The sequence below is a fragment of the Pseudorca crassidens genome, chromosome 11 (assembly GCF_039906515.1).
Source record: "Pseudorca crassidens isolate mPseCra1 chromosome 11, mPseCra1.hap1, whole genome shotgun sequence".
In the NCBI taxonomy this organism is placed as follows: Eukaryota; Metazoa; Chordata; class Mammalia; order Artiodactyla; family Delphinidae; genus Pseudorca; species Pseudorca crassidens.
The window spans coordinates 8,596,744-8,621,167 of record NC_090306.1 but is presented as its reverse complement, the minus strand read 5'-3'; the positions used below and the strand labels follow the sequence as shown (position 1 = coordinate 8,621,167).

Genomic DNA, 24,424 nt, shown 5'->3' with positions numbered 1-24,424 from the left:
TGCCTGGGTTGCAGAGGAACACGTGAAGATTTCCTTTGTCCTGTTACTTCTCTGAGTTTCTTCAAACTCGATAACTTTTCATTCTCTTATCTTGCCCCTGAGATCTGGCTTATCACTGATTTTCCCTTTTACCTTCTTCCTTTCCTTCTAATAGATTTTATTGAATTCCAATCCTCCTCTCATCTTCCCCTTCCCCATCCCTCAATTTATTTCCTCAATGGAGGAAAACTAATTTTAAAGCCAAAACATAAAGAGCTAGTTGGATTTCGCTAACACTCATGTTTCCAGAGGATACTTTGCAGCTACAGAATATATTTCATGTTTTTCCACATCTGTGGGTTTTTTCTTTCTGAGTTCCCTTGTTCTTTTAGCTTTATTTATTTTGATTATTTCAAGTAAGACGCGGTCATAATGATTTCGATTGATCTCTGATGCTTTATACTAGCCTTTCTTACAAATCCTCCCATTAATTTACTAAACTGGTTATCTCTGCTCAATTCCCAGTAGGTGTTGATACTTCATATTGCATACATTTTTATTTGAAAGTGACAACTGCATTTAATGATTCTAATAACTTTCCCCTTTTGCCTTTTGTAAAGAATGGAATGTTGCTGGCCATTCCAGTTCTATAAGGATCAATCCATCAGCCAGTCCTGCAGTCGCTCAGTATAACGCACCCTGAGGGGAATTCAGGGTGGAAAAAAACAGGAAGCATTCTCTTCTTTGGATATACTGGCCTGTGATAGTTAGGATGCATCTCTACAGAAAAATTTCAATGACCCCAAGATTCTTGCATCTTCTCATACATAGAAAAGCACTAATATCATTAACTTGAGATGTCTGTTCTTTGTGATCAGCAGTACTCTTTTGATGCTCAATTACAAGTTTGTTTTTTTTCCCCAGCGAAAAATTCATATATATCCTGGCTCCTTCCTTTCCTCTTCGGAGCAGTTCCTCAGAGCTATCTGAGAGGCTGTCTTCTGGGCTATAGTCCTCAGGAAGATCCCCGAATAAAACTCAACTTGCAACTTTTAGGTTGTATGTTTTTCTTTCAGTCAACACTTTTTGTTATCCTTGACTTGCTTTGAAATCTTTGATTTGGTCCCTTATATCCAATGACTCCCACTCATTCAGCCCCTGGTGACTGGCCCAATGAATTTTAGTGGATCGTCTATCAATTCTCTTTCTACCATAAGGAGACTGGAAAGTGGGGGAATGGCCCGGGCCTGGGTTTTGCCTTGCCTTAGCATAGCTTACATCTGGGTACTTCCCTGCTTTGTTTCCCAATACGTTTTTTCCCCACCGGAGACCCACCATGAGGAGGGCGACCTTGGCGGTCTTATGCCTGCTTCTGCTCCAAGGGAGTCTAGTGCCAACCCCAAGTAACTCAGCTCCTCTGGGCCCTGCAAACACTGCCTTCTCACTCACTGTTCCCTCTGCTGCTAGTCAGCTTACTACCAACTTTAAACATTTCAGTAACACTTGGTATTTATTTCCAAAGTATTTGAATCGAGTTTACAGGAAATCCCAGGCACAGCCCAGTTTCCTGGTTGCTAGCTTTCTCACTGGCCATAAGGAAATCTCCATGAATCCCACCTCACCTGGGTCTGGCTCAAATTTTGATTTGTTTCCTACCCCGTTAATTATTTCGTTACTATAAGAAATGTTTTTTGAGCATCTGTAATGTATTAGACACAGACTCATTAAACAAAGCCTGCTAGGACCACGCTGGGTGAGTTACAAAGAAAAAGTCTTGGAAGAAGAGAGTGGGGTAAAAAACATTACCGTTGAATCTGTCATCAAAGCTGCAGTAGGGGAAGCTGTGAGGATTTTTTTGCCTTCCAAACTAAGGCTGTTTGGAGCCCTGAAAAATAATAATAATGAAAAGTAACATTTGCATCTTTTTTTCTAGAGATCAGCATAACAGTTAAGGGGGACAGTACCATGAGGCTTCTTGTCCTCCGCGGAAATGAGTTTAGGGTCATAGTTAGTAAGTGGTAAAATCAGGGCTGGAGTCCAAGTCCTAAATTCACTCTGGTTGTTGGTGAGTTCCTGACTCTTGCGTGTGAAAGTCTCTGGCTTTTGGCCTTGGACGGTGAAGGAGAGCTTAGAGCCGGAGCCGGCTGTGATGTAGGTAAAGCTGTTGTGGGAATTTTACTAACGAGCCTCGCCCATCCTTCTTGAGTTTCCTCGGACATCTCACTTGCGTCCCCCCTCTGCCACTCTTTTTTTTTTTTTTTTGTGGTACGCAGGCCTCTCACTGTTGTGGCCTCTCCCGTTGCGGAGCACAGGCTCTGGACGTGCAGGCTCAGCAGCCATGGCTCACGGGCCCAGCCGCCCTGTGGCATGTGGGATCTTCCCACACCGGGGCACAAACCTGTGTCCCCTGCATCGGCAGGCGGACTCCCAACCACTGCGCCACCAGGGAAGCCCCTCTGCCACTCTTAATAATTTTTAATGAGTGGTAGTTCGTCTAAATGAGATGGCAAGGTGAGAGTATCTGGAAACAGAACAAAGTTAAATGTTCTTTTCCAGTACTAGGCATGAGCACTTCCACAGTGTTCTTTTTAATATCAACAATAATAAGGACAAATTTGGACAATGGCAATCAGGTTGGTCAGTGGATAGAGCAGGACCATAAGAATGGTTTTATGGGAGTGATTCAGAGTGTGTTTGTGCTAGTGAAGTCCAAACCTCTCAGTTATTTTTTTTTCTGAGGAAATTCTCATTCCTGACAAGGGAAATTGGACTGGACAAGTAGCAGGGAAAAGGCATCAGTTCCTTAACTGAGAAGATTTTAAGTCTCTCTGTCACACAAGCAATGCAGCAAAGGCTGTACTGTCCTGTATGGTAGCTGCGAGCAGTAGATAACTATATAAATTAAAATAATTAAAATTAAATAAAATTAAAAATGCAAGCACTCAATAGCCACCTGTGACTAATGGCTAAGGTATTGGACAGCGCAGAGAGCATTTCCAGATGGTGGAGAGCCACGGACGTGCCCTCTGCTCCTGTCTCAGAGTGAGGGAAGTGGGAGCGAGACTTACCGTAGACTTTGCTGAAACGTTCGGTCTCTTGCTTGTATTTGCTCAACTGCCTTTTATTTAATGTCTTCTGCATGAAACAATGCCCACAGATTGAGACACACCGGTGGAGAATCCAGTGACGTTTGGGAACAGGATTTCAGTTAGGAATTCATTGAAGAGTCATTTGAACCATTTAGCGAAGAATCCAGGAAAGAACCCACTGAGAAATCCAAAGAGAAGCAGTCAGAACAGCCTCAAGTTAACTCCAGTGAGGAATACAGTTGGAAAGGCAATCCTGATAGAGTATAACTGGGAGTACAACCAATAGCCTGCTTGGGAATCCAATGGATAAGGAGGTGGAAAAAATAACAACAGAAAAACTTACAAGTAAATTCGTCTTTTGAATACTGTTTTAGGAGTCTAGGGCTCTTCCTCTACTTCCAGTAACATTTTAAGATGTCCTTTATGGGCCTTAGTAGGATTACAGCAGCAGCATTGTGCCCTTGGGGCTCTGGCCTTGGTGATACTCTGCTCTTTAGGAGAGTATCAGAGGACAGGTGGAAATTTGACCTTTATCCTGCTACCTCTTGTAGTCCCAGGATGCGGGGAAGGGCTCCTCTGCCAGCACTATGGAAACCAAGGCCCTGTACTTCATGGGGCAGGTGGGGGTGACTGGGATCTGTTAAAGCGAAGATGTGATCAGCACGCTCCAGAATCTGATTTCACTCTCTTGGACCATCTAGTCATAGGGGACCCCAGTGTCACAGTGGACAAATGGGGTCTTATGATCACACCAACATTAATCTCATGAATATTCTGTCCCAGAGAGTTTCTCCCTGTTCTTTCTCAAGCTTTGAAAACCTACTCTGTTCCAGGCCTATGGCTAGGCTCTGGGGAACAGAAAGAGGATTTAGACAGACCTTCTTCTCTAGGTTCTTATAGTCTAACATTCTGTAACTCTATTCCACTTGCGTCTGTAGCAGAGTTATTTCTGGAGTGCCATGACTGGTTTCCCCTCTAATGAGACTCTCTCTAGTAATGGGTCTAACTGCTCTGGCTCCCTTGAAGTGAAACAACTGTATCTTGTTACATGTGTTATTCCAGGCACATTTGACCTTGGGATGGAATCAGCCCGTTCTGTATTTCGACAAGTAAGTTTGCTTATTTATTTAAATAGACTTCATTAAAAAAAAATTTTTTTTAATTTCTATTGAATGAAAGATGCTTTAAATGCTATAGTGCTTTACAATTTTCAAAAGTTTCACACACATGATTTCATATAAGGCCATAATAACTCTTTTTTCCCCCTTACCCGTGTTGCCTCTTCCCACACCCTCTCCCCACTGGTAACCACTAGTTTGTCCTCTACATCTGCGAGTCTGCATCTTTTTTGTTATATGCACTAGTTTGTTGTGTTTTTTTAGATTCCCCCTATGAGTGATATCATACAGTATTAGTCTTTCTCTGTAAATAGACTTTATTGTTTAAAGCAGTTTTAGGTTCACAGCAATACTGAGCAAAAGGTACAGAATTTCCCATAACCCCCTACTCCTGCATATGCATAGCCTGCCCTGTGATCAACACCTCCTACCAGAGCAGTACATTTGTTATAATTGATGAACCTACATTGACACACCATCATCCAAAGTCCACAGCCTATATTAGGGTTCTTGGTGTAGTACATTCTATGGATTTGGACAAATTTATAATGACACGTCTACCATTACAGTGTCATAGAGAGTGGTTTCCTTGCCTTAAAACCCCTCTGGGCTCTGCCTGTGCCTCTCTCCCTTCCCTCTAACCCATGGGTAAGTTTATTTATTTATTTTTTTGGTCTGTGATAACTCTTGAATATCAGACTTTCTAATTTTTTTTTTTTTTTTGCGGTACGCGGGCCTCTCACTGCTGTGGCCTCTCCCGTTGCGGAGCACAGGCTCCGGACGTGCAGGCTCAGCAGCCATGGCTCACGGGCCCAGCCCCTCCGCGTCATGTGGGATCTTCCCGGACCGGGGCACGAACCCGTGTCCCCTGCATCGGCAGGCGGACTCTCAACCACTGCACCACCAGGGAAGCCCAGACTTCCTAATTTTTAAAAAATACTCCCTCCCACTTCCTCTTCACATAAAGGACAATGGGAAATCAGCCACTAGAAATGAGGAGGGAGAATTATATACTCTTTGACCCTATTACTGAAGTTACCATGTTTTATTTTTCTGTAGCTTGTTTGTCTGAAACTCTCCATCCAAATACAGATTCCAGATAGCTAGTTGTGCCTTTCTTCGAGGTGACGGTAGATATCTATCTAATACCAAATTTCTTAGATGCCCATTGCCTCTGAATCCATTTTCTCTGAACCAGTTTCTACTATGCATTTAGATGTGGAAAACAAGAATTTACTTTTAATGCCTTTGGCACCTCAAAGGGGGCAGAAGAGTTCTCCCCACAGAATTAGATAATGTCCTGTGGTAGAAAGAACACTGGATTTGGAGTCAGATTTTAGTCCCAACTTTTCTATGTGCACTTGGTAGATGATGATGATTGTAGTACTGGCTACAGTATTTTTTTAGTACTTACTTACTAAGTATAGGCACTATCCTAATTCTCACACAACCCCATGAGATAGGTATTGTTACTCCCATATTACATATGGGAAAACTGAGGTATAGATATGTTAAGGAATTTGCCAAGAGGCAGTGTTGCAACTGGAAGCCAGACAATCTTATCTAATCTTTCTGAACCTCCACTTTCTCCTCACTAAAATGAAGGTATTGGACCATAAATCGCTGAGTTTATTTCTGTTCTAAAACCCTCCGGGTCAGTGAAGTTTCACAGATGGGCAGCCCACTACAACTGCAGGATGGTTTGGTTTCATGTAGTAATTATAAAAATTAAGGTTGGATGGCCTGGATAGTTGCCTTTATCAGGACTGCAAGAACTTTCCTTTTCACTCCCTGTTATTTAGGTTTTGGTTGCTATTTTTTAGGGCATGAAGTTGGCATCAATTGAGACAAAGGAGCCAAGATCTCTTCCTTAAAAGGAAGCATGGATCGACCCATTTTTCTTACCTCTGAAGAACCAGTGTCAAGTCCTGAAGATATTCAATAAAACTGGAATAACACCCAGCACAAGGCTGTTGTGATACTCAAGTAAGATAATGCGTGGGGAACTGTTCTGTAACTTGTCAAATTCTGTATAAACGCAGGAGCTATTGGTATTGCCATATAATACTGATTCACAGATCAGAAACTGGGTAGTTTTCCCATCTGATTTCTATGCATGGTGCATTTAGGAAGCTTGAACACACATCCTGCCTGCTCAGATTAGTATCCATGCTGATTAAAGGGTAAGATATTCCAGCCTTATTTTTGCTTTTCTAGGGTTAAGACAAAACAACCTCTGTAAACAGACCCCCAGGATGTTTAGTCACTAGCCAGAGTCCCAGGGGCACAATGCCGCTCCACTTTCCAGTAAATTTCCCTCACTAGTTACAAAGAGCAAGCGCAGGCAGGGCAAAATTCCTGCAGATTTCATCTAAAATGCAGCCTGAGTCGCGACGTCAGAATTCTGCTTGATCCCAGGCTCCTCATCCCTACCCAGATCACCCGCCTGTATTTCCTCGCGTGGAAAAGCAGGATACAGCTCCGAATTTCCTGCACTCTTGTTTTTTCTGGCTTCCTGGATCTTTGGGCTTGTGTTACACACACTTTCCTTATTTTGGGCACTCAGTGACGGATCACACAGAATGGCTGTCATAGGATGGCCCACTGAATTGAGAACAGAGAATGTAAAAAAAGTTGGTTTGCAAAGGTCAGTTTCTTCATCTATTCGCTTATTCATTCAATGAGGATTTTATTGATATTGAGTAATGCCCACACGAGGCCATCCGGATGAGGCACCTTAATCATAAGTCACAGGGGCCTGGAAGGCAAAATACCTGTCTGGCTCTCCTTCCAGAATCTTCCCCATGATTAAGATTCCATGGATTCTTGCTGTAGTTCTCAGAAGATATTTTTATTGGTTGAACCGTCAAATATGTTCTGGTGCTTCAAGCAAGAGAACACGCAGGCTTACATGCTCTTGGTAGTGCTTCCAGCTACGGACAGAGAATGAAGATGAACAAGGTGTTTGCTCTGATGGGAAGGGCTGCTTTTCATGGAAGCAAAGACTGGAATAAGTTGAGAAAGTACTGCTCTTAGTTACTTGGAAATGAGTTAGAATCTTCCTTGTCTTTCACTATTTCCCACCTTAGGTATAAAATAAATTAGGAAAATGTGCTTGTATTTATTTCCCCGTAACTGATGGTGAAATAAATGCCAATCATGAGATATTTTGGGTTTCAAACAGAAAGAGTGAGGAATTGGATACTTCCTGGTGTTTCAAGAGAAACCTTATTTTGGACGAGATGGCTTACGTTCTTCAGAGGCTACTGTCCACTAAGTCTGTTATGATTAGATGAATTCTAGATGTCTTGGTTCTACCTCTCGGCATTGCACTGAAGAGCTGTGACCTTGAACAAGCCACTTACCATCTTGGATTGCTACCTCCTTGGTTAGCACTCAATATTTATTTATGGAGGCGACAATACGCTGGGTGTTCACTTGTAGAAAGATATTAATATGCATTCTGCCAATCTCTCAGAACTGGTATCAGAGTAAATTTGGATTTGAAAGCCCTTTGAAACATTTATAAACCTCACGCATCTCAGAACAAAAGGCTATACATCAAAGAAGGAAATCCTTGCCTCATTTAAGACTACACTTATAATAAGAAAGCCTTTCACTAAATTAATAGCGAAGTGAAGCAAGATGAAATTGGAGATTTTTGTCGTAGCCTGATTTGGTACAAAGAAATGGAAACACAAGGAACCAAACCTGTGTGTTCATGACTCACTTAAAGCACAATTTCTTTCACTTCCTAGAGTCCTGCCAACATCTAAAATGTCTCCTTAGACATCTTTCCCCTCCTTCCCTTGCATCTCAATGAAGCAGCTAATAGGAGCTATGCAATGTGCTGGGATGCAGATGAGTTTGGGATACTTGGGGTACTCTGACAGGATATCCCACCTCCCACTACACTATCAAGGCTTTAAACAGGACAGAGGTTTATTTCTCTTACCTGGTAAGATGGCTGTGTTCTGCAACTTTGAGAAGAATGCAGGATCCTTCCTTTATATCTTCTCTGCCATCCCTACGATGTTGCCCTCATCCAGATGGTTCAAGATGAACCATCACTACATCCACATCCCATACAGCAGAAAGGAGAAAAGTAGAAGTGAAGGATATGCCTTTCCCTTTAAGAACAAAACCTAGAGGTTTCAAATACTACTTCTGCTTACATTCTCCAGGAAGTGCAGTCTTCATGTTGGGCTGTCATATGCCCGGTTAAGCATCAGGGATTTTATTACTCTGCGAGAGAACGGAAGAATGCCTATCAGGGGTAAGAAGCAATCTCTGTCTGGGGTGCAAACATGAACAGTTCTTGGTCCTTTCCTAAAAGCTGCTTACTTTAATGGGAGAAAACCAAAGTAAAAATAGGTAATTACACATATTTTTTGCAACTCCGTGCCATCATTTACCCCAACACTTTTACAGTCTAACACTTTCATTCTCTTAACTTTCTTCTATCTCCTTTCCCTCTGCCTATGCTCTTGTCAACTGTTAAAAAACAAAATTCAACTGAGTGAATTTCAAAGATCTTATTGGCTTTATTCAACGATTCATGAATCAGGCAGCATCCAATCTAGCAGATAGAAAAGAGCTCTGAGGACCTGTACAAAATGAAAGGCTTTTTATAGGCAGAAGGAAGCAGGAACAAAAGAGTTATACTGGGCAAAAAAGCAGGTTGGTCATGGCAAGGTTGCTTTCCTTCAGGAGACAGCAAGGGACTTAAAGGCGCGTTTCTTAACTAGCACTGATCAGGAGAATCCTGACTGACTGGTTTAAGATTCCATTTCTAGGAAAGCTGAAGCTAATTCTCAGTCTGCTGACGTGGGGATTAGCATAAATGACTTCTTTTGGGGCTTGTTGGTTTGTTTTTTAACACTCTTTACCTAAACCTCAAAATAACTGCTCCCCCCCAAAAAAAGCCCCACCTCACTTTCTCTTGATCTTTTTGCTCCTCTGCTTACTTCCTTAATTTTTATTCTTTTTTTTAAATTGTAAGGCAATTTTATTTATAATAACTTTTTTTTTAACACCTTTATTCTTGACCTGTCTTGGCTGTATCTGATGCTGTTTACTATCTCCTTGAAATACTCTCCTTCCTTGTCTTCTGTGTCCGTGTAACACTCTGGTTTTCTGCTTCTTTGTCTCCTTTGCTGGCTTTTCCTCCATTGTCCTAAATAAAAGAACTTCCTAGACCAAGCTCCTTCCTAGTCCTTTCTTTCCCCATCTGTTTTGGAATCGTATCTACTGTTTGGTCACAGTCATCACTTCAGAGCAAATGAATAACACATCTCTATGCATAAAGCAAAATCACCATCATAAACCAAAATCTCATGGACGTCAGCCTCATGTTTTCTGCTGCTTATGGGATATTTCCATCAAGATACTCTTAAAGCAAGACAATTTCCACTAGCCAAACTCATCTTGCCCCCACCTGAAAATCCTCTCTTCACCAACCTCCTCTCCTCCTAACACCATTCAGAAACTGGGTCCTAGTTTGACCCCCTGTGTATGTCACTGGAATAATTCACCCTTTACAACTTGGAAGTCGTCTTTTCCCCTCCCTGGACCCTCACTTCTCACGTCGTCCATGTAAACATAACTTGCTGATCATATAGTATTCTTGCTACTCAATGTCTTGCCTGTGCTATTGTGATGCCCCTCTTCTCATCTTTCCTTTACATTGTTTTTCACTGCCTGTCTTCATATAATATGAGTTGCATCAGCTTAATCTACTAAAAAGCCTTCAGTAACAGTCTGTTATCTATCAGTGAGTCAGATCTCTTCGGTCTACTATTCAAAGGTAGGCATTCCATTCCATGGTCTCAAATTCCTATGTTTTCTGCAACATCCCTTTAAGACAAATTAGACTAACTGCTGCTACCTGAATGCGTCCTCTACTCTCCTATCTCTGCCGCTATGTGTATTTACCTGGATTATTACTTCTTCCTGATAATCCTTCCTGTTTTACCCATCATTTCCCCTGATGAGACCTTATCCATCTTTTAAGATCCAGTTAAAATGTAACATCCTTCATGAAGGCTTTCTGAACTATTAGCCACGAATACCTTCAGAGTCAGGGACGGTCTTTATGTCACTAGTGTCTAGCATAGTTCTGGACTCATTGAGTTGCTCAACAGCTGTTGACTTAATGAGTCATCATTAGCTGAGTGTAATCTCTGTCTCCTCCGGATCACCAGAATACCCTGTACTTCTCTTAGGGCTCTTGTCATATTACATCTTTTACTTCATTTATTTGTATCCATAGCTTTGAGCCCTTGGGATAGTAAAGAATTTTGCAAAGAACAGATGATTCATCAGTATTAATTAAATGAATGAACTCTAGGAGGCATTAAAGTAGGGAGGGTGCTGGGTTGTTAATCAGAAAATTTGCTCAAATGGTTAAAACTGGAGCTAAGGAGAAAAGGGAACCCTCCCACACTGTTGGTGGGAATGTAAATTGATGTAGCCACTATGGAAAACAGCATGGAGGTTTCTCAAAAAACTGAAAATAAAACTACCATAAGATACAGCAATTCCACTGCTGGGTATATATCCGAAAGAAACAAAAACACTAATTCGAAAACATACATGTGCTCCAATGTTCATAATAGCATTATTTACAATTGCCAAGATATAGAAGCAACAGATAAATGGATAAAGAAGTCGTGGTATATGTATATAAAGTGGAATACTACTCAGCCATAAAAAAGAATGAAATTTTGCCATTTGCAGTAACACAGATGGACTTGCAGGGCATTATGCTAAGTGAAATAAGTCAGACAGAGAAAGACATATACTGTATGATGTCACTTAGATGTGGCATCTAAAAAATACAATAAACTAGTGAATATAACAGAAAAGAAGTAGACTTGAAGATGCAGAGAACAAACTAGTGGTTACCAGTGGAGAGAGGGAAGAGGAGAGGGACAATACAGGGATAGAAGGGGGGAAAAAGGGTTATTATGGGATTATATGAAATCATGTGTGTGAAACTTTTGAAAATTGTAAAGCACTATAGAATTTAAAGGATCTTTCACTCTATTAAAAAAAAAAACAACTAAGCAGTGCCTGGAATAAAGTAAGAATCAAATACATGTTAAATGTGTGAATCCAAGAATAAAATTTAGAATATCTCATAAAGTGAATGGACTATAATCCTCCTTGAGTATTGAGCAGCAAGAATAATGCATAAATTTTTTTTTTTCAAGAAATACACAGAAGAAAATGTTAATCATGGGTTCAGGGTTAGGAAGCAGAGGTACTTTTCCTTTTCAATTTTATACTTTTAAGCATTGTTTGAAATTTTTATCATGTACTGTGTTCATTTTTATTTGAATATTTTATTTTTATTTTTTCTTCTAATTTTATTGAGATATAATTGACACATAGCACTGTATAAGTTTAAGGTGTACAGCACAATGATCTGACTTCACTTATGATTACCACAATAAGTTTAGTGGACATCCATCATCTTATATAGATACAAAATTAAAGAAATTAGAAAGGAGATGTTTTTTCCTCATGATGAGAACTCTTAGGATTTACTCCCTATACAATTTTCGTATATAACATACAGCAGTGTTAATTATATTTATCATGTACATTACATCTCTCATAGTTTTTTTTTTTTTTTTTTTTACAGTAGGTCCTTGTTGGTTATCTATTTTAAATATAGCAGTGTGTACATGTCAATCCCAAACTACCAATCTATCCCCCTCCTCCCTCCCCCCGGTAACCATAAGTTCATTGAATAAATACGTTAATTACAAAAATAAAAAACTTTAAAAGGACTTAAAAAAATAGGTGCTGAGAATTAATTTTTTTGAGATTATATTCTATAACCTTTCCACCCCCCACTAGGCTGTGTGATTCTTGGAGACAAGGTCCTTTAAACTCTGTGCACCCAGGACATTTTCTGGCACTTAATATTCGCTCAATTAAATGTTGGTTGAACAGAATTGTCTGGGCAATGGTAGGGATGGTGGAGTGGTGGTGGTAGGGATGGTGGAATGGTGGTGGTGTGATTCTCTAAGGGAGGAGTGGGGGATAGGTTAGGTGGCCAATGGGACTGTAGCACTGTTGGGAGGAGCCATCAGTTCAGACTCTTCCTGACAGAGCAGTGAGCCTCATGTTCTTAAGAGTCTCTTAATGTGCTTTTCAAAGGGAAAGGGCAGGAGGCAATACTGCTTGGAGGAAATTCCAGGGATCAAAAGAGAAAAGAGGGCTTCCCTGGTGGCGCAGTGGTTGAGAATCTGCCTGCTGATTCAGGGGACACAGGTTCGAGCCGCGGTCCAGGAAGATCCCACATGCCGCGGAACAACTAGGCCCGTAAGCCACAACTACTGAGCCTACGTGTCTGGAGCCCATGCTCCGCAACAAGAGAGGCCGCGATAGTGAGAGGCCCGCGCACCGCGATGAAGAGTGGCCCCCGCTTGCCACAACTAGAGAAAGCCCTCACACAGAAACGAAGACCCAACACAGCAAAAATAAATAAATTAATTAATAAACTCCTACCCCCAACATCTTCTTTAAAAAAAAAAAAAAAAAAGAGAAAAGAAAATTTGTATATAGAAGATGAGGTGACTTTGTTTCAGATTGCCTTCAGCATTTATCAAATCTAATAATGGGCCCTTTCATTCTTTATCCACCCTTTACCCTTCATTCTGCTTTACCTAAATGCGTGCTGGGGTGGTTAAGAGGCGGCTCATTTGTAAGGAAAAGAGTGGTGAATAAAATTCCATGGTGCATTTCTATTAAATCTCTTGGAGAGGTCAGCAAAAGACACTCAAACTTTTTCCTGCTTTTTCCCTATGTAACTAAAAATGTGGTTGGGGAAATTGAAGTTCTTTCATTTACCTTCTCCAGCCTCTCACAGGGGTACCTACCTCAATCTGCTGTCAGGAAAGAAGCATCTATGTATTTATTTTAAAAACATCTTAAAAATTTTTATATTGGCGCATGGTTGTATAACAATGTTATGTTAGTTTCAGGTGTACAGCAGAGTGATTCAGTTACACATATACATGTATCTACTAGGAAGCATCTATTTAGAACTGGGTCAGTGAGGAGCCTGGATGAAATCTCCTGGTTCAAATCTTACATGGATGGGATTCCGCTAAGCTTCAATATCTGTTAAAATGTCTGAGCTCATTTGGTCCAACAATAATGGGCAAAGCACCTAGCTAGGTACTATTAGGGAACATGTGGTAAAGTTGTATAAGTCTGGCCCCTGCTGTCTGAACCTTTCAATATAGTTGGGGCAGAGATGTAAGGAAGGAATTAATCCTGAACTACCAGAGTAATGAGTAATTACCCTTGACACTTAGATGATGAGTAGAGATGAGCTTGTATAGAGAAAAGATGGAAATTGACTCTGAGCCACACTGCTTGGATTGAATACTGCTTCAACCTCTTACTAGCTTTGTGACTTTGGGCAAGTTACTTAAATTCTTTGAGCCACAGTTTCCTCATCTGTAAACTGGATGCAGTGATAATAATTTAGGATTGTTATAAGGATTAAAATGATATTTGTAAAGTACCTAGAATTTGGAAAATAGTTTGAATTGTGTCTGGTACACGATCATTGTCATTTAGCCATTATTAACTTATAACTATTTTTAGAAATTTTAATTGCAGTAAAAAACTCATAACATACAATTTGTCACTTAACTGTTAAGTGTACAGTTCAACAGTGTTAAGTATATTCACATTATCGTGCAACAGATCTCTAGAAGTTTTTCATGTTGCAAAACTGAAACCCTATATCCACTGGATGACAATTCCCATTCCTCCCTATTCCCAGCCCCTGTCAACTACCATTTTACTTTGTTTCTCTGAGTTTGGCTACTTTAGGTACCTCATGTAAGTGGAATCATTCAGTATTGGCCTTTTTGTCACTGGCTTATTTCATTTTGCATAATATCGTCAAGGTTCATCCATACGACCTTGCTTGTTCATCCACGTGACCTTGTTCATAGCATGTGACAGGATTTCCTTCCTTTTTTAAGGCTGAATAATATTCTGTTGTATTTGTAAACCACATTTTCTTTATCCATTCATCTATTGCTGGACGTTTGCCTCAACCTCTTACCTATTGTGAATAATACTGCTATGAACATGGGTATGCAAATGTCTCTTTGAGATCCTGCTTTGAATTCTTTTGGATATACACCCAGAAATGGGATTGCTGGTTCATAAGGCAACTATATTTTTAATATTTTGAGGACCTGCCATACTGTTTCCATTATGGCTGCACCCTTTTACCTTCCCACGACAGTGCATAAGAGTTCCAATTTCTCCACATCCTTGCCAACACTCGTTATTTTGTCTGTTTGTATTTCTGATAATCCTAATGTGTTTGAGGTGAAATCTCATTGTTATAACTATTTTATTTCTTATCAATTAGCTACGGAACCCCCCCCATGAATTAAAAGGGTCCAATCTTGAGGCAAAATATTTAACAGATAAAGACACTGTAGTCAGTCTCAGAATTTCCCATAAGGATGTGTACTAGCGCCAGAGAAAACACAGGCCCTAAAACTTTATTCTAACCCAGTGAGATCCATTACTGCTACACCACAGTGTGTTTTCTTACTTGTTCACTCACCACCAGGCAAGACTCTCAGCTGAATCTCAGGACTTACACTTTTCATCCTCCTCTTCTGTCTCCTTTTATTTTTAGCATAGGCGTTTTGACTCTGGGAATTCATGTCCTAGAGGAATTAAAGCCAACTCTTGGTAGCATATACATAACTTATGGTGGGGATGACTTGCCCATCCCCGCCAATCCAATCAGCCACCAAGTCCCTTTAATGTCACCTTTGTAATGTCTTTAGTATCTGCGTCCTTCCTTTCATGCCTAGGGCCACCACTCTGCTCAATCTGAAGTAGCTCTTGCTTGTGCTGTGTCATAGCCGACCTACTTTCTTGTGCAGGTTTGGTTAGTCTTCCTAAAGCATGACTCTACCAGAACTTCTGCTGGCAGAAAAATGACTCATCTCTTCAGCTTCTGAAGCGTTCCTTGGTTTGGTCCCAAATGTCATTTCAGACTGTTTTTCACAAACTTCTTTCCTTCCACCCCCTTTCCTCCCACACTCTCCCTATGTTCTCCAGTCAGGAAGTTCTCTTGAATGAGAATAGTCACTCTTACAGTTTTAATTATTCTTCAAGGTCCATTTCAAGTTATTATAATGATAGCTGCCAATCATCGATCATTTATTATATGCTAGTTACAAGTTTACATGGATGAGCTCATTTAATTTTCATAATGACCCTGTGAAATGCTTACTATCACCACCTGCATTCTGAAGGATAAAGTAACTTGGGCAAGCCCAAGTGTTCACAAAGACCTGGATTCATAGTCCAGAACTCAAGTTTTTAGCCACTATTTTATTGCTGAAGTGATGGATTTGATGATGCCTTCCCACCTACCCCATGTTACAGTTCAATACAGATGAATAATCATTTATTTGGCAATCGCTATGCAACCATCACAGACTCTGTAGGAGTGGGTAATGCAAAGTTGATTAAGATGGTTCCAGCCTTCAGTGGTTTAGAATCTAGCAATTAACATAGTTTTCCTCTATGTTCCCAAATTGATTATAATTCACGACGGGACACCTTGAATATTACTATTCATGCACATTACTTCTTTTGCCTAGAGTCCCTCCGTTTACCTTCTTTCTCTCTATAAACCGAGAAATATGTTTATTAAATTCAGGTGAATCTTACTCTAACTGTCCCATCTTCCCCATGAAACTTTCCAGGGGGATGTTCCTTTATGTTCCCACCCTAAAATAATATTATCAACTCTTTGGAGACCTGGGCCTTTTTCATCTTCAGCACCTAATAATAATAATAGCTAATTTTTATTATGGTTTTCCTTATTCGAGGCATTTGACACGAATACATTAATTTAACCCTTATAGCAATCCAACAAAGTAAAAACTATTTTTATGTCCATTATGTAAAGAAAAAACTGAGGTACTATGAATTAAGTAACTTGCCCATGGTTGCTTAATTACTACTGGCAGAGCCAGGATATACAGGATATAGTCCAGGATGCTGGACCCCAGAGTCTGCGATTTTGACCTCTTGTCTAGTGCCTCTTCTGCTTTAGTCATTGCATTTCTTAGTCACTCTATAAACATTTGTTAAGTAAATAACTTTTTTGTATCTCTGGCACTGGATTAGAGTTCTTAGTACCCTGTTATAAACTGACTTTGTAATATAAACATAAAAATAAACTTATCCACGGTTATAACTTTTAAGAAGGAATCAATTTTGAGATTTCTTTTGAATTGCTCAAGATACTTAGTGTAATTGCTAGGTCTCTGACCAGATGCTGGAAAAATGCTTGACTAGGCCCTAAAATACTAGGCTAGCCCTTATCAGTATCTAATCTGCAAGGCCAGGTGACCATTCTGGGCGCCCTGTTCCTCAAGGGAGAAACTTGTCTTGCTCTCTGGAAATTTCCCCCTAAGGGAAGCATGACTGTTGGGGTTTGCAATGGAGAATGGAAGAAGCACTTGCCCTGGGTCAAATTCCTGGCTCCATGCTCCCAGGTGCTTCAGGGCTTCTGTCTGTTGAGGGTGGGAATTAGGAAGGGACAGAGACACATCTGCAGGATGTCACTCACTCCCAGCTCAACCCACTTGCCGGAAACTGATCTCACTCTAGAGAAAGTAGATGCAAAGGTTTTTTAATTTCTTTAGTGCTTTCAGGAAACTTTCCACACTTTCTGCCAGACTTGCCTTTTAGCACTTCATCTGGCATTTAATGCACAAGTCCATTCAATATAATCATATTTTCCAGAAGGAAGGATGGTGATAGTTTTTTTTCCCTTCTCTAATTAGATCAAATCTGTGATAATCTGTTTCAATTACAGTGTTTCCTTTTCAAACGACCATCGACTAACGCGATCAGAGACTAAGGACCAGGAGTCATTGATCATTAATTTATCAATAAATATTTTTATCACCTCTGATGTGCCAGACACTTTGTTAGGTTTTGGAGAAATTTGAGGGAATAAGACAGGAAAAAACTTACACTTTTTTTAGAATGGTGAAGAAATTTGAAAGTAAAATGATAGCCACTTTTGACATCTGAAGAGAGGAAAAAGGACCTAATTTTATATATACGGTCCCCCAGAACAAAACTGGGGCAAATAGGTTGAAATTACAGGAAGACATATTTTCTCTACTGGAAGGAAAAATTGTCCAAAGATGAACTGTTCTCCTCAATGTAGTGAGTTCCCCATTACCAGGGATGTTATTTAAGGAAAAATTATGTTTTAAAAAAAGATATTGGATATCTGATTGAGCTGAGTAAAATTTAATATACCTTCAAGTCTTGACATTATATAATTCTATAAAATTTGATAGCAATGGAAAAAGTTAAGAAAGCCAAAATATTTTAATACTGTAAAACAGAACTACAATCCCATATTAATAAAAAAGACCTTATAATTATAACTTGACAATTTTATTGGATCTCACCTTAGCAGAGACCTCTCTGGGACCCGCTGTGGTAATGACCTAACTATATTCAAGTGATGAGAAATAATAACATGTCTTCATGAAGGGGGACCAAATTGCTCCCATATTTCAATGTAATAGTCACCAAGAAGCTGTTCGTCCACTGACTCTGGGGGAAACTAAGGCACACAAAAATGGTACCATTATCTTTGGAAGAACATCTAAAGCAGTGTCTATATTTTTAGGTAGTTGAGTTGTTGGTCATTTCTGTCCCCTCAGTACTAAGGTCTAAGTCCAGCTCTCCTCAAAGAGATCAAAGATTCTACTTTGCACATAGGGAAGTCGATTCTTCCAGTGTTCTAGGGTAGGAAATATTCTCATATTGTGGCTGATGCAGATTAAATCTCCCCTTCATCCATTGGCTGGCGACCTGCCGCATTATTGTCTGATCTTTCATTGTTTGCTGGTGTTATTTGCCTGCAAGTTTTTTGTGACCTTCTTGCTTCCCAAGCTCCTATTGTATGTGGTTACACTTCATTGCACAGGCCTTGCCAAGGAAATTTAGTTTCCAGAAAAACAAAATATATGTGTGTGTGTGTGTGTGTGTGTGTGTGTGTGTGTGTGTGTGCGCCGCGCGCATGTGTTCCCTCTGCCTTTAAGGAGAAGACTGTAAAGTTGCCACACTTCCCGGGACAAAACTATGAGCTCACGGAGATAACAGGGCCGGGGGCACAAACGGTAGAGTTGGTTGAGAGCAGAGGCCCCAGCATCAGAGTGCCCACAGGTTTGCTTCCTGATTCTATAACATTTACTGTGTGACCTTTCATAAGTTCCTTAACCTCTTTGTGCACGGTTACTTAATCTGGAAAAGGCGAATAAAATTGCCTGAGGTTTGGTGTTAGGCTAAAGTAACACACGCCTATGGCAAGAGTTAAGCACCCAATAAATATTAGCTGTTATTATTACTATTACTGGGAGGTTTCCCTCAGTGGTATTGTCAGCCCTGTGGTTTCTGAGGAGCAGGAATCAGCTGTGACCTTTTATGTAAAGAAAACTGAAACCAAAAGGCCCCATGGGGTTTGACCCTGCGATGGGAGTTGTGGGTATGTGTAGAGGCCTCCTGTCCAGGTAACGGTGGTGACTTCACTGCGCTCTGAGGCCTACTTAGGTGAGCCAGCCCCACAACCTTGTGTTTTCTCGGCCTGCTTTGCGTCTACGGGGAGGGTAAGTCAGTGCTCAGCCGAGGACGCATCGCAGCTTCATACCGCCCCCTAGCGGACTGGGAAGGTCATTCGCAGGAGCCAGGTCCTCACAGCCAAGAGGTCCTGCGTGTTCGCGGCATCGCGGCGGAGCGTGCGTATCTCCGGGTGAATCGGAGTCATTGAGTCTCTCAGCCTCTAGGCTCCTCACCAGAAAAATGAGGACAATCACGACTCCCGCATGGGACCGTGGTGAGAATCCAATGAGATAGCGGCACATGTGAAATCTTACAATTTTAGATATTTCTGTTATTATAATAGTTGCACTAGTTATTATCATTCTGATCGACGACTCTCTTCCAGGGACCCGCTAGAGTTAGAAGATTGTTCGCACTAGGGTTCTCCCTCAGCGTCAGCGTCGCCAGCATACCCCACTACTATTCTTAGTCCCGCACCCTGACACACAGAGGCATTTCGGGGGCTCAGTAAAGCATTATTTGGCTCCAGCCTAGAGGACAAACTTACAGCCTTGGGTCAGGAGGGGAGTGATGTGATCTGGTGGAACTAGAAGCCCTGCCCCTAGTGGTAATGGGGCAAAGGACCCTAACGTCGCCAAGGACCTCACTGATGGTTTCCTCCGAACTCTTCCTTACTTCCTCTCCCTCCCGCCGCCCATCCCTCACCCCCTCGCCCCACCCCCCCTTTCCCCTCCTTTGCTTCAGGGCAGTCTCATCACTTGTGGGCGAGGCTGTTTTCTTCCCAACCCCCTGGGAATGCCTCCTCTGGAACCTGGGCCTGAAGTTGTAATAAATGCCCAGCAGAGCTGCGGTCCAGCACCCTGGGTCCTCCCCACCTCCGCTAGCCTGCCGCGCTCCCCGCCCTGGCACCGGCGTCATGCTCTGGAAGGCCCTGCTCCTCTCTGCCTGCTTTGCCCTGGCGGTGACTTACCCCGCACTGCTTCAGGGTGAGTGCACGTTGGGAGGTCTTCTGGAGAAGAGGGCTAAAGTCCATTCACCGCGTGTGCGTGCGTGTGTGCGTGCGTGTGTGCGTGCGTGTGTGTGTGTGTGTGTGTGTGTGTGTGTGTGTGAGCGAGCTATGAGGCCTTGGGCAAGTTGAGTGGCTTGACTAAGATTAAGGTTGTGTTTTGAATCCGCCTCATACAGGTAGTCAGGCTGGGTCAAATGGAATTAGGGTTGGTGATGAGAGGGCTCTTGAGGCTTCCCTGTGGTCCCCTTAACTATCAGGTGCTAAAGAGGCTTTCTCTATTTGATTCAGGTTAAAAAGTCCTTGGGTGTACTCTAACTTTACTGGAGAGTAAGATTCAAAGTGCTTTAGCCGCTGGCTGGGTTACATGCAGTGGGAATCAGTGGGTCTGGAGCAGAAACTTGTGAGTCATATTGAGAGAAGAAGGAATCCCTGTCTCCTGAACCAGAAGAAGGCTGCTTTCCCCCCAAGCCTCTTTCTCTTCTAGTCCTTCCTGAACTCAGATCCGTTTCTCAAGAGGAGGGGTATTCATTCACTTGCACTAAAATGGTGACTTTACCCTCCACTTCCTCCCAGCTCTCCCTCTGGTAGCTCTCAATTTATCCGCTGCTGGGTTTGGGTTCTTTACTGCATATGAATGAATGACAAAGCAAATGACTAAATTAGAGAGCTAATAATTTTGACCTCATTGGCAGGGTGCCCACAACCTGCTGGACTAGGCAGCCACAAGGACTGTAGGTCTTTCACTGCAGCCCAAGCAGACCCAGGTGGTAGGCTCATCAGGCCTTCATGGTTATGATGCTTTTATGGTTCACAAGACCCAAAATGTCTGGATTGTGCATTCTCTAGGACAGACTGGAAATTGAAGAGCTAGATGTAGCCCATTAAATGAAAATGGTAGGAGTCCCCATTTTAGAGTCCATTTCATTCTTGCTTATGCACCTTGGAAATAGCTGTTTTCCTTGCTCCTTTCCCCCACTTATATTTTTAGTTTTCAGGGAACTGAAAGAATTATATAGGGGAGTTTTTGAAATTTTATTCCACTGCAGTCTGACTGATTCACATTTAGAGGCACAATATCAAACGCTCCTTCCTAACCCGACCCCTCAAAGGAGGGTGGAGTAGGGGCAGCGAGCGTATTCCTAGGTGGCAGTTAGTCTTCTGGACATTCTAGCACTTGGCAGAAGAGAAACTTGTGGGGAGACCAGTTTGATTCAATATCCCCTTTTCTGTTCCATGTTTTCCCTGGAAAAAGATCTAGCTGGGAATGGAAGGCTGTGGAGATGGTGGAAACATTCTCACAAGAAAGTACTTGAACTGTTTTTTTTTTTCTTTTTGGTTCCTCTAGAATTCATCACTGACTTAGAGTCAACCACTGTCCTGGAGTCAACCACTGACCCAGAGTCGACCACTGGCCTAGAGTTGACCACTGGCCTAGAGTTGACTACTGGCCTAGAGTTGACCACTGGCCTAGAGTTGACTACTGACCCAGAGTCGACCATTGGCCCAGAGTTGACCACTGACCCAGAGTCGACCACTGGCCTAGATTTGACCACTGGCCTAGAGTTGACCACTGGCCTAGAGTCAACCACTGACCCAGAGTCGACCACTGGCTCAGAGTCGACCACTGGCCTAGAGCTGACCACTGGCTCAGAGTCGACCACTGATCCAGAGTCGACCACTGGCCTACAGTTGACCACTGACCCAGAATTGACCACTGGCTTAGAGTCGACTGCTGACCCAGAGTCGACCACTGGCCTACAGTGGGCCACTGGCTTAGAGTCAACCACTGACCCAGAGTCGACCACTGGCCTAGAGTCGACCACTGACCCAGAGTCGACCACTGACCCAGAGTCGACCACTGGCCTAGAGTCGACCACTGACCTGTCAGACTTGACCACGCACCATGACTTCACTGAAGATGCACAAACAACAACTGACGTGTATTTGGAGAACACACAGACTTTTGGTAAGTGAGGGTTGTGTCCTCAGAGGAGGCCTGGGCAGCAATTGGTAGGCTCCCTCTTTTACATTTCTGAGGGAAAGGCTGCTTTTGTCCAGTGCACTTGATTCCCAGCATATGTCTGTGACAATTCCCGTCGTCCATTTTGTTTTCCTAGAATTGCCTACTAATGTGGGATTAAACACCCTGAGCTCTAAGGAAGAAGCCACTGAGGTCACAGGTGAGGATTCCTCTCTTCAGAAATGCAGAAGTTCCTCCCTGCCTCCCTTTCCTTATTTATAGTTCTTTACATAGGAAAGTCCTATGGTAATTTACACATTTGGGGATACTTTTGCTGCTTTGTTCTCTGAGGTGGAGTAAACTTAGCCAAAAGTTCATTGAAACTTGAGGAAAGTTAAAGCATTTCCCAGAACGCCAGGAACTGCAACTGGTTGAACACCAGCATAGCTCCAGCCCCAAGGTCTGACCTGATCTGATCTCTGGGACCTGCTTTCTGGGCTTCCCTAAAGAGGACAAGCTCCTTCATGTCTCTGTAGGGTCAGAAAAGGGGTTAACAATTTCCTTTTCTTTTCCAGTTGATTACAATTCATTTCAAATAGAGAACTTTTGGAGTAAAGGTTACACTAAGTGTAAATCTTATCTGAATATAGACTGAAGAGACGATAGAGCAATTTAAAAGCTTCATGAATTAAGCAGTGTCCCTATCTCTGCCCATCCCTCTCTCAAGCCACCATCATTTTTCAATTTTCTGTCTGCCACTCAGCCAAGAAGTCGTAAGATTTCAATGCCTTCCACCCCCGCAAACAAACCCCAGTAGTCTGCAGGAATGCCTGAGATTTTCGCTAAGAAAGACCCTTGGGCCTTACTTACAAAAGCAAATTTCTAAACACTCTGATTCTTATGTCTATAAATAATAGCTAACATTGATTGAGACCTACTGTATTCCAGCACTGCTTAAAGCGTATAGGGGATTGCAGATTGTAGTTGGAGAAATCTAGAAATTGTATTTTAGTGGAGGCTGAAGGGCCTGTTAAAAAGAAGGTTGGATCTCTCAGGGACTTCTAAGTGTGAGTGGAGACCAGCCCTTTAACTAAATCCTTCTCATGAAGTGCACTTGTGTTTCATTTCCACTGGTAGGATTTCAGGCATGGCAGAGTGCCTTGGCAGTTAGAAGAAGGGAGGTTTTTGTGTCATAGACTCAGTGGAGTCCTATGTTTACTAGGGGGCTACTTGAGTCTGTGAGCTGAATGACAGACACACTGTGATCCTTACTGGAAGTGAATAAAAACCATTTCTTTACTTAATTATAGAGGAGCCCCGCACCTCCACGGGAAGCAACGAGTACAACACAGTGTTTTTTGGTAAGTTTCTTCTCTCTTGTCTCTGGTATCTTATTAGGGATTTGACACCATTTTCAATGCTGGGAAAGGATTCCAATTTAAAACTTTCCAGATGCTGAGATCAGCTATAATTCTAATATGGAGGTGAAAAAGACAGCCTCTTTCCTCTCTGAGGTTTACCGTCCAAGTCTAATTGTTTGCATTTTCAGTCACCAAATAGGCATAGGATAAACAAGTTTTCTCCCTTGAGTTTTCCAAGATTTCCTGTCTCACTAGGATGTGGATTCCAGTCCAGTCTATGGAATCTTTTTAAGGGAGAGCCTGAGGAAAAGGCATCAGATTTTCTGATTCATAAAATATATAATTCAATGAAAAGCTGTAAAGCCTAGGAGCTCTGAATCAGGAAGTCCTGGTTTTAATACTTTGCCTCACTCCTGGCTTTTTTGGAAATTTCTGAAGTAACTTCTTCAGGCATTAAAATGGATACCTGGACAGTGTGCAGGTATCTTGCTTAAGGCTCAAAGAGAGCGCAGGAGAATAAGGAATTTACACCCTAAATTAAATCATGTGCCCAGTGGGAAATGAGAAAGATGAGCCTGATCTTTTGAGCACTAGGTTTTCTTGTTTCTCTTGGCAACTCATGTTTTCATTTTTGTTTTTGTTTTGCTTTTTAGTTTAGAAAATGAAGCAGATTCTCATTACCTGTGACCATCGCTCTACTAACCACAACATTCTAAGAAGATTCTGAGCCTCTGAACAAGCCTTCCATTCCATTATAGGAGCTTGAATAATTGTAAAAGACTAGTGAGACATCGGAGGTACCTACTTGAGGATAAACAGAGTGGCAGGAATTATACACAGACAGAAGAGGGGCATCTCTTAACCATGTCCCATTTAATATGGGCTCAATAAATGTTCATTTGTACTAAATTTTGAGAGGGGGTTTTTATTTTATGAGGCAACATTTTTTTTTTGCGGTACACAGGCCTCTCACTGTTGTGGCCTCCCCCGTTGCGGAGCACAGGCTCTGGAAACGCAGGCTCAGCGGCCATGGCTCACGGGCCCAGCTGCTCCGCAGCATGTGGGATCTTCCCAGACCGGGGCACGAACCCGTGTCCCCTGCATCGGCAGGCGGACTCTCAACCACTGCGCCACTAGGGAAGCCCTATGAGGCAACATATTGCTTAGTTGCCTTGTTTTAGAACCAATAACCATTTTACTCCTCTCTGATAAATACTTTACAATCAGGCGCCAACTCCTTATGACCACAG

The 24,424-nt window shown here is 42.0% G+C and overlaps 2 long non-coding RNA genes across 2 annotated transcripts; one reads left to right on the top strand and one right to left on the bottom strand.

The window, feature by feature from the left end:
• Nucleotides 1-1,726: 1,726 nt before the first annotated feature.
• Nucleotides 1,727-7,068, bottom strand: LOC137202764 (uncharacterized). Its single transcript, XR_010932774.1, has 3 exons — nt 6,961-7,068; nt 3,048-3,246; nt 1,727-1,864 (listed from the first exon to the last, which is right to left on the bottom strand). It is a non-coding gene; the product is annotated as an uncharacterized lncRNA (long non-coding RNA).
• Nucleotides 7,069-21,475: 14,407 nt separating this feature from the next.
• LOC137202763 (uncharacterized) lies at nt 21,476-24,073 on the top strand. The gene is made up of 4 exons (XR_010932773.1): nt 21,476-21,819; nt 21,971-22,033; nt 23,124-23,174; nt 23,828-24,073. It is a non-coding gene; the product is annotated as an uncharacterized lncRNA (long non-coding RNA).
• Nucleotides 24,074-24,424: the final 351 nt, after the last annotated feature.